Source organism: Ursus maritimus, unplaced genomic scaffold (genome assembly GCF_017311325.1).
Source record: "Ursus maritimus isolate PB19 unplaced genomic scaffold, ASM1731132v1 scaffold_12, whole genome shotgun sequence".
Taxonomy (NCBI): Eukaryota; Metazoa; Chordata; class Mammalia; order Carnivora; family Ursidae; genus Ursus; species Ursus maritimus.
In genome coordinates, this window is record NW_024423564.1 from 30,195,373 (window position 1) to 30,208,479 (window position 13,107).

At 41.8% G+C, this 13,107-nt stretch overlaps 1 protein-coding gene across 1 annotated transcript in view; it reads right to left on the reverse strand.

The window, feature by feature from the left end:
• Positions 1–13,101, reverse strand: part of LRRC8D (leucine rich repeat containing 8 VRAC subunit D) — a 90,766-nt gene extending 77,665 nt beyond the window's left edge. The window contains exon 1 of the mRNA XM_040627059.1: positions 13,040–13,101. The gene's annotated coding sequence lies outside the window, so the exon portion shown is untranslated. The remainder of the gene's footprint in view (positions 1–13,039) is intronic.
• Between the last annotated feature and the right edge of the window lie 6 nt (positions 13,102–13,107).

Below are 13,107 nucleotides of genomic sequence, written 5' to 3' on the forward strand. Positions count from 1 at the left end.
TAAAAATTTTTTGTAAAAAGTATAACTGATATGCTTAAAGAGGAGATAAAATAGAATCATGTAAAATGTTCACTTAAAAACCACAGAAGGAGGGGCGCCAGGGTGGCTCAGTCAGTTGAGTGACTGACTCTTGATTTTGGCTCCGGTCATGATCTCAGGGTCCTGAGATTGAGCCCTCCATCAGGCTCCATGCTCAGCAGGGAATCTGAGGGTCCTCTCCTTCTCCCTCTCTCTCTGTCCCTCCCTACTCTGTGTGTGCAAACACACATGTGCTCTCTCTCCCAAAAAGAAATAACTCTTACCAAAAAAAAAAAAAAAAAAAAAAAAAAAAAAAAAAAAACAACCAAACACACATACCACAGAAGGAAGAAAAGAAAGGGGAAAAAGAAACAAAGTGCAACAAATAAAAAACAGTTACAAACATGGTAGATATTAAGCCCACTATATCAATAATCACTTTAAATGTGACTCGTGTCAATACACCAATTAAAAGACACAGCTTATCAGATTAGATTTTTAAAAAATAGACCCAAATACACATGGTCTATGAGAGACCCACTGTAAACATAAAGACATAGGTTAAAAATAAAGAAAGAAAGAAACTGAGACTAAAGCTGTATGGTGGGGGCACCTGGGTGGCTCAGTTGTTAAGCGTCTACCTACGGCTCAGGTCATGATCCCAGGGTCCTGGGATCGAGCCCCGAATCGGGCTCCCTGCTCAGCGGGAAGCCTGCTTATCCCTCTTCCACTTCCCCTCCTGGTGTTCCCTCTTTCGCTATGTCTCTCTCTGTCCAATAAATAAATAAATCTTGGGGCATCTGGGTGGCACAGCGGTTAAGCGTCTGCCTTCCGCTCAGGGCATGATGCCAGCGTTCTGGGATTGAGCCCCACATCAGGCTCCTCCGCTGGGAGCCTGCTTCTTCCTCTCCCACTCCCCCTGCTTGTGTTCCCTCTCTCGCTGGCTGTCTCTATCTCTGTCAAATAAATAAATAAAATCTTTTAAAAATAAATAAATAAATAAATAAAATCTTAAATAAATAAAGCTGTATGGTGCTCTGAGATCTGTTCTTCTACCTTTTCTTGAAAGGTAAGTATAGGAAAAAACTGGTCTACTGAGAAATTCTATACAGTTCTCAATGTATATATAATTTCCCCAATACATATAAACAATGTCAATATTTCAAAATGTTGACTTATTTATACCATTGAAAAATAAAGAATTGCATATTATTTGAACTCCCAAATTAATAATAGCTGAATACTTAACACACATATTTCTCCCTAATCTTGCCTATATCTCACAAACAAAAATCTGCTGACCATAACGCAATTTATTTCCTTTAAGATGAGCTCTCGCTCCTTGTTTCTGAAAGTAGAGAAATATTAATAAATGTTCTTACTCCTACCTGAGAATGTGTGTGCGTGTATAATATATATAATCACTGTAGCAGATTCCTTTTTCCATGTAGTTCAATGACAAATATGAGCTGCTAAACTTTTCTTACTAGCAAACCTATGAAATAATTCACTGAGCTAGCATGTTTAAGTTTAGATGCTATATGTTTATAGAAACTCAGTTGGTCTTTCTCAAATCTTCCTGAATTGAATACCCAAAAAAGACATTTTCATTGCTGCATATTCAGAATGCCTGTATCGATCAAATACATCTTGGACAAGGGCTCTCCTAGACGGATCAGCCAGCAGTGAGGCTATGACAATTTCACATATGCCAAAGGTATGTTTCTGAATTTCACATACATATCCTGGCTCCTCATGTTAAAAGTGAAAAAAGTAGCATTCGATTTGATTTTCTGAGGTTGGAAAAAAATGACTGAAACTTTCCCATTGTGTGATGATGCTGGAATCTTTGATCTCTACTACTCTTAAGTTCACAGTCAGGCTACTTAGTTTATTTTGAGAAAGCAAATCCTTCCTGTTGTTTCTCAGGAAATGGAAGAACACATTTATAGACTATGTTTCAACTTCACATTTAAATGGTTTTAATTTTTTTTAACTATGTTTCACTTTGAAGAATATTTAATTATATGGAGAAATTTAGACTTTCTGAAAGAAACTAGAGCAGTGGGGTGGAGAGAGAATAGTATTCTCAGACTTAAGCTAAAGGGTGAATTTTAAAAAAAATGGTCTCACGCAAACTGTTACACCCTGTTTCTTCCTGTGAAGAATTTTCCAAGCATTAAGTTGTGTAATAGCTTAATGAGGAAAAAAGGAAATGCCCAAGTTTCTCTCCAATATTTAACAGCACAGAGAAAGATTAGAGACTTAAGTTTTAAAAAGGGTGTCCTATTACCTGTCTCGGCTTGTTAAATTATTACAATAATCTCTGGAGCCACTCACCTGATCTGGATTCATTTTTTAATGCCAGCCACACCTCTAGGGTTTAAGATGTCATCCCTGTTCTTAACGGGAGGCAGAGACAGTTTAAATGGCTTTGAAAAGTAAACCTTCCAGGGGAAGAACATACGCAACTGAGCCTTAAGTGATGAAATGCTTCAAACTGTTTCTGGTTTTTCTACCAGCAAAGAAATCAAGGTGTAGGGAAGGAGATGGGAAGGAGATGGAAAGGAGAAAAGAAAGCCTTTTGAGGTAAGATGCCAGAAATAATGCTTAACCTTCTTCAGCTGTTGAATTCTCCTCTATAGTGCTACAGTTTTGATGAGGAAGGAGAAATAAACCCAGCAAAAATAAACTGCAATCATACAACGGAAAGAAACAGCACAGATGATGAATGCAACGAGCACCACCACCTTTATGAAATGACCTGTGGTGTCTTAGGGAGCCGGCACACACACCCAGCAAACACGCCCTGCCAAGCCCTCACACAACTCCGGTCACACACCAGTGCTGCTTCCCTTTCCTGACGTGCTACCCTGTGCGGCCCGGAAGTGGACACAGGGCATGCTCGTCTGACAGCTGGCCTGGCCTCGTGCTGTCAACTCCCCAACAGCACCGGGGACAGCTGCTATCAGAGGAACTCATGAATGATAAATGACGGGACTCTAGCGACTCTCACTCTTCTGTCCACCATTTTTGTCTACTAATGGACAAGTCTCGCAGATATTTTGGGGCTTACAGGAGCCTCAGGAGGACACAATTGTAACCTCCTCCCCTGAAAGATGAGGACAGTGAGGCTCAGTGAGATTAGCGGACTTCCCTGAGGCTGTCCCCTGTGAATGGAGAACTCGGACCAGAACTCACGTTGCCTAACTTTCAATCTCTTCACTCCTTCTGTGCTCCTTTCCCTCCCTTTCCCTGCTTCCTTAAGTGTCCTTAAATCACCACTGAAACCTAACACTGCAGGCAAGACCTTAGCGTTTTATTTTAAAAGACCAGTCATGACACTCATTGTACCCTATCCACCAGAAAAAGACCCCACCATCTGGACCTAATGCGGGCTGACAAAGCCCCAACTGGTCCCTCAGTGATTACACATCCTACCTCCATCAGTGAGCAACTTTCTCCAAGCTTACTCTTAGTAACTTTAAACTGTCTTCCCAAGGCTCCTTCACTCCCAGCAGATTTCATCGGCTCCTATTTTACTGAAAAAACCCAAACCTTCAGGAATGAACTTTCTTAACTTCCTTCTCTACCTGCACACTCATCTTTAGGCATACATTATCTTCTCCTCCTCTCCTGCCCCAAAGGAATGAATGTCCCTGTTCCCTCTCAGTCATCTCCCTTAAAATATATATATATTTTTATTTATTTGACAAAGACAGAGACAGCAAGAGAGAGAGAACACAAGCAGGGGGAGTGGGAGAGGGAGAAGCAGGTTTCCCACTGAGAAGGGAGCCTGATGTGGGGCTTGATCCCAGGATCCTGGAATCATGACCTGAGCTGAAGGCAGATGCCCAACGACTGAGCCACCCAGGCACCCCTCAAGATACCTCCTTTGACCGTGCTTGCACTCTAGATCTTGGCTAGGTCTCTTTTTTCTGGAGCCTTCCTCCATCAGTTATTCTCTCTTCTACCTTTAGTCACTCCCTCACACTCTTCTCAAACAAAATACAAGCTCTAGACATGACTACACACAAAAATATATTCCTTCATGGACAAATGTATACATACACACAGTCCCAACTGGTGCTTCCCTTCTCAACGCCCACTCTTTCCTCACCCATGACAATGCAGACTTAGACTTCAGAACTCTTCTGACTACTGAATACCAACTGAGTATCTCATTGCCAAACCCAGGCTCCCACTTCCAATCTTTGCTCTACCTGACCTTCCTGTGGCCTCTGACAGACCTGAGAGCTTTTTCCTTTTTACCACCTGGGTGCTTTGGCAAGGTGCTTAACGGAGCTTTGGAGAGCTTATCTGTAAAAGCCAACAACAATTATTTCAGGGGATACTGTTGAAAGGACTGTATGACAATATATAGAAACAAAACAAAAACCCTGGGGCTTGATATTCCCATCAGTTTTGTTTTTATCTTTTCCTGCTGTTCTTTCTTTCTCCTCTTCTTTTGTCTGCTTGGTCTTTGGTCATTGGTCCATCCATGAGTGGTCTCAACTACATTCATAGCAATAATCATCAGTTCCAGTCACTCCCCAAAACACATCTCCAGCCCTGACTTTTCTCTGGAGGCGAGGCCTCTCAAGATCAACTCAGTGTCCCAGGGGCACCCCAACTTAAGTTCAAACTGAACTCACTGTTCTCTCTCCAAAATTGCTCCTCTCATATTTTCCATTCTGACTAATGACACCTTCAGACAGTGAATCTTCCCAGCCAGAAACATCAAGAGTCATCTTTCTTCTTTCTTCTTCCTCCCCTCCCACTTTCCATTCAATCAGTAACCAATTCTCTTTCCTAAATGAGTCTCAAATCCAACCTCTCCTTTCCTTTCCCACTATCGTCACCATACTTCCAGTCCTATCTACCGGGATTGTTTTAATAGCCACTGGACTTCTCCCTGCTTCCTGTTCATACACCTTAAGACCGTGATTTAACCATTTATTTCATCTCTGGTGATTCTACAATGCTGTTGGGGGGAAGCCCACACTTCCTAGAAATAGCAGGTGTGGCTCTACACATGGCTGCATCAAGAATCTAGACCAAGATGCGCCCCTAACCCCTTCTCCCCTCTGCACCACGACCTCTCTACACCAGTCACTCACACTCTGTTCCTCACACACTGAACTCTTCTGGGTTCCAAACCTGGTCTATTTCTTCTGGTTTTTTTTTCCCCCTCCTGCTCAGCCTGGCAAATAGTCCTATCCCTCTAATAATCAGCACCAAAATCACCTCCTTCATGAATTCTTTCCTCACGAACAAGAAAGAACAAATCACTGCTTCCTTTGTGCCCTGCTCTCTATTATTATTTATCACGTGTTGCTGTAAAGCACCTCACGTTCTAAGTTCCAGTTAATGATTTATGTGTCTATCTTCTGAGGTCACACACTGTGTCATATTCACATTGTATCTTCAGAACTTAGCACAATGACGGGCACACAGCAGGTAAGAGGAAGAGAGATAAGGGAACTAAGATTTAGTAGTTTAGAGCTCAGCAAATGTCTGTCGAATGGATGAAGTAGCTTTGCTGTCAATTATATTAGAATAATTGAATAAGAGAGGAGGCTGGTAAGACAGGTGGATCTGACAGCTGGTGAGGTGAGCATAAAGGAACCTGAATGAGAAATGGAAAATGTCAGCACTGATGAAGACCTCTCCTGAGTATGTAAGTTCAATCAGGTCAGTAGCTGGGGTTGCTATAATCAAACTTAGATGAATACCTAATAAATCCTGTTTAAAGCACACTGGGAGAACAACTTCAACAGCCCAAGGACATGGTCTTATCTGTCTAAGCAGGTTTTAGAGTCTAGAACATTCTACATTATAATTTTATTGGACTTTGTGCAAGCTTACTAAATTTTAGTAGTTAGATGGCAACCCTCCCCTATATCCATAAAGCACCTTAAGAACTCCAGATGAAAGAAAAATAAAATATAGCCTGTCACCCATATAATGCTAGAACTGATGGTCAAGGGGAACATCTTTGAAGATTTTATTTATTTATTTGACAGAGATAGAGACAGCCAGCGAGAGAGGGAACACAAGCAGGGGGAGTGGGAGAGGAAGAAGCAGGCTCATAGTGGAGGAGCCTGATGTGGGGCTCGATCCCAGAACTCCGGGATCACGCCCTGAGCCGAAGGCAGACGCTTAACTGCTGTGCCACCCAGGCGCCCCAAGGGGAACATCTTTGGTTCAGACAATCATGTCATGCAATATATGTTGAGACCACAATTTGTTCCCCATAGTAATTTCAAATTTATTTACAATAATAAGCCTTGTTATGTACAACATGGTTTCATGCCATTTTATCAACTAAGGAAAAAGGACACTCTATTCTGCATAGGCATGCAAATGCCCGTTTATCAAATCAAGTGATCTAGCATTCAGGCTGACATATATTACAGTCTGCAAGAAGAATGAGACCAAGTGAACTGAGAAGAGAGTGGAGAAAAGTAAACCTGGAGAAAACCAAGCCAAAACTGGCAATGTTTTCCCAATAATAGACATCTATAATTAACAGGCTTTCAGGAGTATTCAGCCATGTATTACAGCATCACACCTCATAAAACATTCATTCAAAAGCCATATCAGGAACACACATCTGAGCCCTATAAGCACATGCAGAGCACTGAAGAAAGAGAGGCCTTTGAAGTGAGACACCCCCTGCCCTACATAGATGACCAAGTATGGAAGGGAGCCATACTGCTAAAAATGAATAAATAAATAAAACGGAAAAGGAAATGTAATGCGAGCGATGTTAAAATTAAAATGTTATTAAATAAATACAAAATGTTCCCAGTGAAGTAAACACATTTCTAGAGAATGTTTGCAGGTGTAAAGAGTTAGTAAACATGCAGATAATGCCAAGAAATCTACTTAAAATCATCTATTTTTGAACTTTTAAATTTATATCAATCTTGATAATAAGATCAAGTTATATAAATGTACATGTAACAAGATAAAACTTATTTCAAAGCCGCAGTATTTTTTTTTTAAAGTTTTTATTTATTTATTTGAGAGAGAGAGAGAGAGAGCACACGCGCACGTGTGGAGCTCAATCCCAAGACCCTGAGATCATGACCTGAGCCAAAGACAGACGCTTAACCAAGTGAGCCACCCAGGTGCCCCTAAAACCACAGTAATTTAAAAAGTGTATCAATGACCCAGGAGCACACAAATAAGCCACCTAAACAAATGAGGGTTCTCAGAAAGAGATCTGTATAAACGCACACCTATACACGAGATCTATGGTAGAGAAGGAGTTGGATTATTTTGTAAATAGTGCTGGTGAAACTGGCTCACAATATGAACAGTTTTTTAGAAGCAGAAATGGGTTTCTACCTCATATTTTCAATTCCAAATAGTTAAAAAACTCAAGAGTAAACCTATAAAGTTAATAAAGTGAGGAAAGACTACACTGTAAGCCTAGAAGAGGGAAAGATTCCTGAAATGACTCAATGCACAGACCACAATAATATTAAAAGCCGGTGGGCTCACCTACATTAAAATTAAGGATTTCTGTTGTTGTTAATGAAAGTCACCATAGACAGTCATCAGGCAAGTGACATACTGGGAGAAAGTATTCACAGTACCTACAGCTAAGAAGGGATTCATTTCTAGAATATACAGGAACTCCACAAAAACACTCTCAAGGAACTTCTTGCCAGAAAAGGGCAAGAGACTCAATTCACAGAAAAGGGAAATTAAATTAAGTAAATGAAGAGATGCTCAACCTCACTTGTAATCGTAAAGAGGCAAAATTAAACTATGAAGTACAAATAACATCCATCAGATTGGCAAAAATCAGGAAATTTGTTAAGAAAAAAAAAATCATCATGCAGTATTGGTGGGGATATAAACCTGACCACAACCTGCAGAGTTCCTAGTAAAATCAGTACGCTTATATCCTAAAATCCAGCAATGCTGCCTGTGGACAATACTGCCTCGAGAAACTATCACCAACAGTTTCAATACACCTAGGCTCCTTATAGGAAAAAATGAATACGTACCGCATGAAAGCCAAAAATATTTATAAATTTTTTTACTAAAATTTATAAAAATGTTGACTCTTCCATGTCCTATTTCCTAACATATATTTTCTATGGTTGTAACTTAACGCTTGCTGAAAAGTAAAGTGAAAGGTAAGACTAAACAAAAGCGTGATCATTTCTTTTCACTGGTGAGGTTAAGGACAGACAAGAAGCAGATGTAAAGAAGGGACTGTTTCAGCATGGGGGATCAGAAATCTGAATCCCACTCCAGGCTGTAGCTTGCTTCTGTGAATCGGATGAGTTACCATCTCTGCCTGCCTCAGTTTCTTCACCTATAACACAGGGATATTACTCACCCTGCACAACACCAGGAGGATTAGAGATAATCCATATAAAGTGTCTGACACACATGAGGTGTTCAATAAATTGGAAGTGCCTTTTTTTTTTTAAACCAGAAAAAAGAATATCCTGCACTAACCCTAACAGGTTTGGGTGCTCAGCCTAACCTGTCTTAAACAGAATACCGAAGTCACAGCAACAGCCATGGAAACCAAAGAGACTGATTCAATGGGAACTTGTATGTCTGTTTTTTCCACTACAGAACAGGGATAAATAATATGTCTTTCCACATACTTATCAAAAACTGTAAAGGTTAAGGTTGAGAGGAAGCTTCTAGGAAATGAATATAAGGCTGCTGCTGGTGGTACTTATGACAGTAGGTGATTATGCAACTGGTGTCAGAGTCTTGACTCAACAAATGTAAGGTAGGGGTATCCACAGAAGTAATGGAGAGAAAATGCTCTTAGGAGAATTCCAATTATCTGTGACTGAGTAATCCTAAGACCTCAAAGAGGACCATGAAAAACAACCTCAAAACAAAGTCAGATCCAAAGTCAGGGCTTTACACGTCGTCTATTTAATGGACACGAAAGAGGAAAATCTCCACCTGGGAATCTTGATAATCTGGCAACTAACATACTACTGTACATTTATTTACCATCTCCGCACTTCCAGCCCGGAGCAGCTGTTTTACTTTGGCCCTGGTTTCCCGCCCTGTGGACCTCAAGGTGCTGGCAGAGGTCAGTACACTGAACCGGTCTCACATACATATGTACTACTACTTTATAAAAACAGATGCTGTGGTCATTACTTACAATATATACTCAGTTGAGTGATATTAAATAATACCTGTGTCACTAAATATTAGCAGTCATCAGAAATAAGAAGTAAAACTCTAAGCAAGTCAAAATCTTTGAAAAATTTAAATATTAATAAAAGCTTCACGATTTTTGTAAGGGTTGAGAACCACTGCTTTAAAGGTTACAATTTCCAATAGAAGACAAGTTTTACTTTATTATAGACAAGAAAAAACCAAAGGTTTTTGAAAAGATGAAAATTCTAACACATTTATCTCCACCCCTAGCCCTCTCTTGGTCATAAACTTTTCCTTGGCATTTAACATCAAAGCTTCTTATGCTTTCATTCCTAGTCACAAGCCATTGCAACTGTTCCAAACAGAAATGGCAGTGCACTGTGTATTAGGAAAATATACATACTTCATTACTCACTTTTATTTATTTATTTATTTATTTTTATTTTTTATTTTTTTAAAGATTTTATTTATTTATTTGACAGAGATAGAGACAGCCAGCGAGAGAGGGAACACAAGCAGGGGAAGTGGGAGAGGAAGAAGCAGGCTCATAGCGGAGGAGCCTGATGTGGGGCTTGATCCCAGAACACCGGGATCACTCCCTGAGCCGAAGGCAGACGCTTAACCGCTGTGCCACCCAGGCGCCCCCCATTACTCACTTTTAAAAGAAAAATCATTCACTTTATCTCTTTCCTCCCCCAACTTCTCCCCCTCTCCTGATACTTTAACACAATTCTAAGGAGGAAAGTTGTAGATCACTATAGATATCCCAATTGCTGAAGAGAAAATAAACCTTTTATCCAGCATTTCCCAATGAAAATGTACTCCCCATTTTAATTTATATTCTTCTCAATGCAACGTAAAACATTAGCTAAAGAGAGCCTTAACTTTAAGCATTGCAAAGATAAGAAAAATAAACTTACTTCCATCTGAGGAGTACTACAAAAATACTTAATATATAATTTAAAACATATATGGGTTTGCCAATGTCTTTCCATAGATGACCTTTCCTTTCTTTCTTTCTTTTTTTTTAAGTAATCTCTATGTCCAACATGGGGCTCGAACTCACAACTCCGAGATCATGCTCTACCCACTCAGCCAGCCAGGTGCACCTGTAATGACCTCGTTAGTGGCTATCCTGAACTGGGGGACTACGGGAGTCGGAAGGCTATGTATGGTGGTGGTATGGTACGTATGGTAGTAGGCTACAAAGAGAGTCACACAAATCATTTTTTAATTTATTGTTTCTTTTCTGGGACATGAAGAGTTCTGGGGTAAACCAGAAGAACCGCTTTTTTATTTTAAAAAGGTAGGCTTTTTAGATGCTATATGCTAATCTGACCCTTCAAAAAGATACTGGTCATTAAGACCTGACATAAGATATCTATAAATTAAAGCATGCCATTAGAATTTAGGCAGCAGAAAACAAATCACATTGATGCAAACACAGCTATATCTAGTCACTAATACAGAGGAAGTGTAAATTTCAAATGAGAGGGAAAAAAACACCATAAAGAAAGCCCTGAACTCTGGGTGGAGTGAGTGGGAAAAGATCTGAAGATGTAGGTAAGGCTAGTCTCAAGTCAGTGTTTACCAGCTTTCTTGGAATGGCGAAAGACCCCTGAATCAGCACTGCCATCTCTTCCTGAGGCAACAACTTTCCAGATTACAGAAAGGCCAGGACTATAAATCAAAAGACTTGTTGAAGTCCCAGCATCTCCATTTACTAATATGACCACTGACAAGTCACATTTTATCAGCCTCAGTTTCCTCTCTCCATAAAATGGAGTAAATGAGTCCTATTTCACCAGACTATTAAAGGGAATAACAAATTATAAATGAGATCTAGAAAATGTGCTCTGTAAACAGAAAATGAGGATCTTAAGATCAGTTATCATTATTCCTGGGTTATTATTTAATTATTATTAAATTCTGCTAGGGTAGGAGTAAATCCTGTTTCTAAATGGGGTACAGGTTTAGAGAGTCACAAAGGCTGTTCTATTTTATCTTGAAGCAGAGCGACTGATGTTGAACAAAGTCCTCAATTAAATTAATGAACCAGAGGGCCAGGAGTATACTTGGGTATAAAAGTACTACGGTTGTACAGGTCATTCAAGAGTCTCTCTCACTGACTTGTTTTCACTTTTAATCTTGTCATGTATTTGACAAGAGAAGAGGCATAAACATAGACATAACACAATGAAATTCAAATTTAAGAAGCCCACATCCATCTATCTAGAGAAAAGATGAAATTAATCGCTCAGTTCTTATAATGCATCTTGGCTACTTACTGCTAACACAATTATGCCAATTATTGATATTATCGCGATGCTTAGAGCAGCAGCATTTTAAAAGAGATTAAAGTTCTGAAGGACTACTGAAATAATGGGATCACAGAATTCAAATCACTGCTGAGGGGGGGGGGGAGGGAGAGGGCAGTACAAATTTACCAGGCTACCTGACTACAGAAGATTTCCCTTTCAAAGCAAAATTAATTACAACTAACCCTGCTTCCTGAGGAGGCCTGGCCGCCCAATAAGGTGAAGGAGCTAAGTGCACCTGGTAGTGGGATTATGCATATTCCCTCCGTGCTGAGAAAAAGGCCCTTCTTGCAGAATCTCACCCTCTGCCCCTCTAGTCATATCCCTTCTTCCAAAATAGAAGAGTAAGAGGATGCTACCGGCTTTTACATTGTTCAAACATAGCATTTGAGGCCAATCTGCCCATCAAACTGATTCTTCTCAACCATCCAACCTCCCTCAGTGACCCTCCACCAGACTCGAGTTTCACCAGGTGGATAAATATAGGCGGAGAAACAAGGCCAGGCTTTCATTAGGGGAAAAGTCAATCTGACTTCGTCTGCAGAGACAGGAGCTGCCAGGGAAATGAAGCAGCACAAAGTCTGTGCCTAACACCAACCTCTTCTCCAGTGGTTTGCTCTCCACCTATGAACATCTGAGAAGGAGAAAGATATGGACGGATGTGCAACTACAAACTACTTGGTGAATTTGAGAAAAGTCATTCTCAATTTTACTCTGATGGAAAATGGAATATAATGAATAAAGATGTCTGGCTCATACCTTTAATAGGACCTTCTGTCTGAGCAAGGGAGCCTGGCTAAGAAACCACAACTGCAGTTAACAAGCCAGACACCAGACTAAACACCTCAGAACTAGCCGTCCCTCCTTCCTCGTCGCTACCTTTCCAGTGCTTTCCAGTGCGTGTCTGCATCACTAATTCCTCAGTTCTTGAAAGCCTGGCTCCCCCTCACCGCCCCCCTCCAAAAAAACCCAAAACAAAACAAAAACAAAAACACAACAACAAAGTGAGGCTCCGCTCAAGAGGTGGGATTTCAGAGCCTGGGCACCAAGACTCGCGCTCCCCTTTCCACCTTACGCTTCGCCCGCCACTCACCCTCTCTCCCCCTGGGTCCCCACTTCTCACACACTAGTCTTCCTAACACCCAAGCCTCCCAGGGCCTTCCGGTAGAAAACCCCAGGGCAGCGAGGCAGCAACAAAGCGCCCCGCTTCAGGCAGCGGCAGGAGGAGGCGGCGGAGAGGGCAGCTGGGGACTCCGGGGAGCCTCCCGGGCACCGGCAGCCCGGGCTGGAAAGCGCCCGCCGACGCCGAGTGAATGAGCTCGGGCAGGTCCCCTCCCACCCGCGGGGTCCCACACACCCCGGCGGCACGGCCACGGTCAGCAGACACCCCTGGGGGCGAAGGCGGGGAGAGGGGCGCGACCAGGCACCCGCCCGCAAGCGAGGCTGCGGCGCGGAGCCGGAGCGCTGGCTCGGCGGCACCCACGGGCGGCGGCCAGTGACAGCACAGCGCCCGGCGGCGGGGCTCCCGACCCGACCACACGCACCTGGACCAGGCGGCCACCCTGCTCCCTCAGGGCGTTCTCCGGGGACTCGGCTTCGGGGGGGGGGGGGG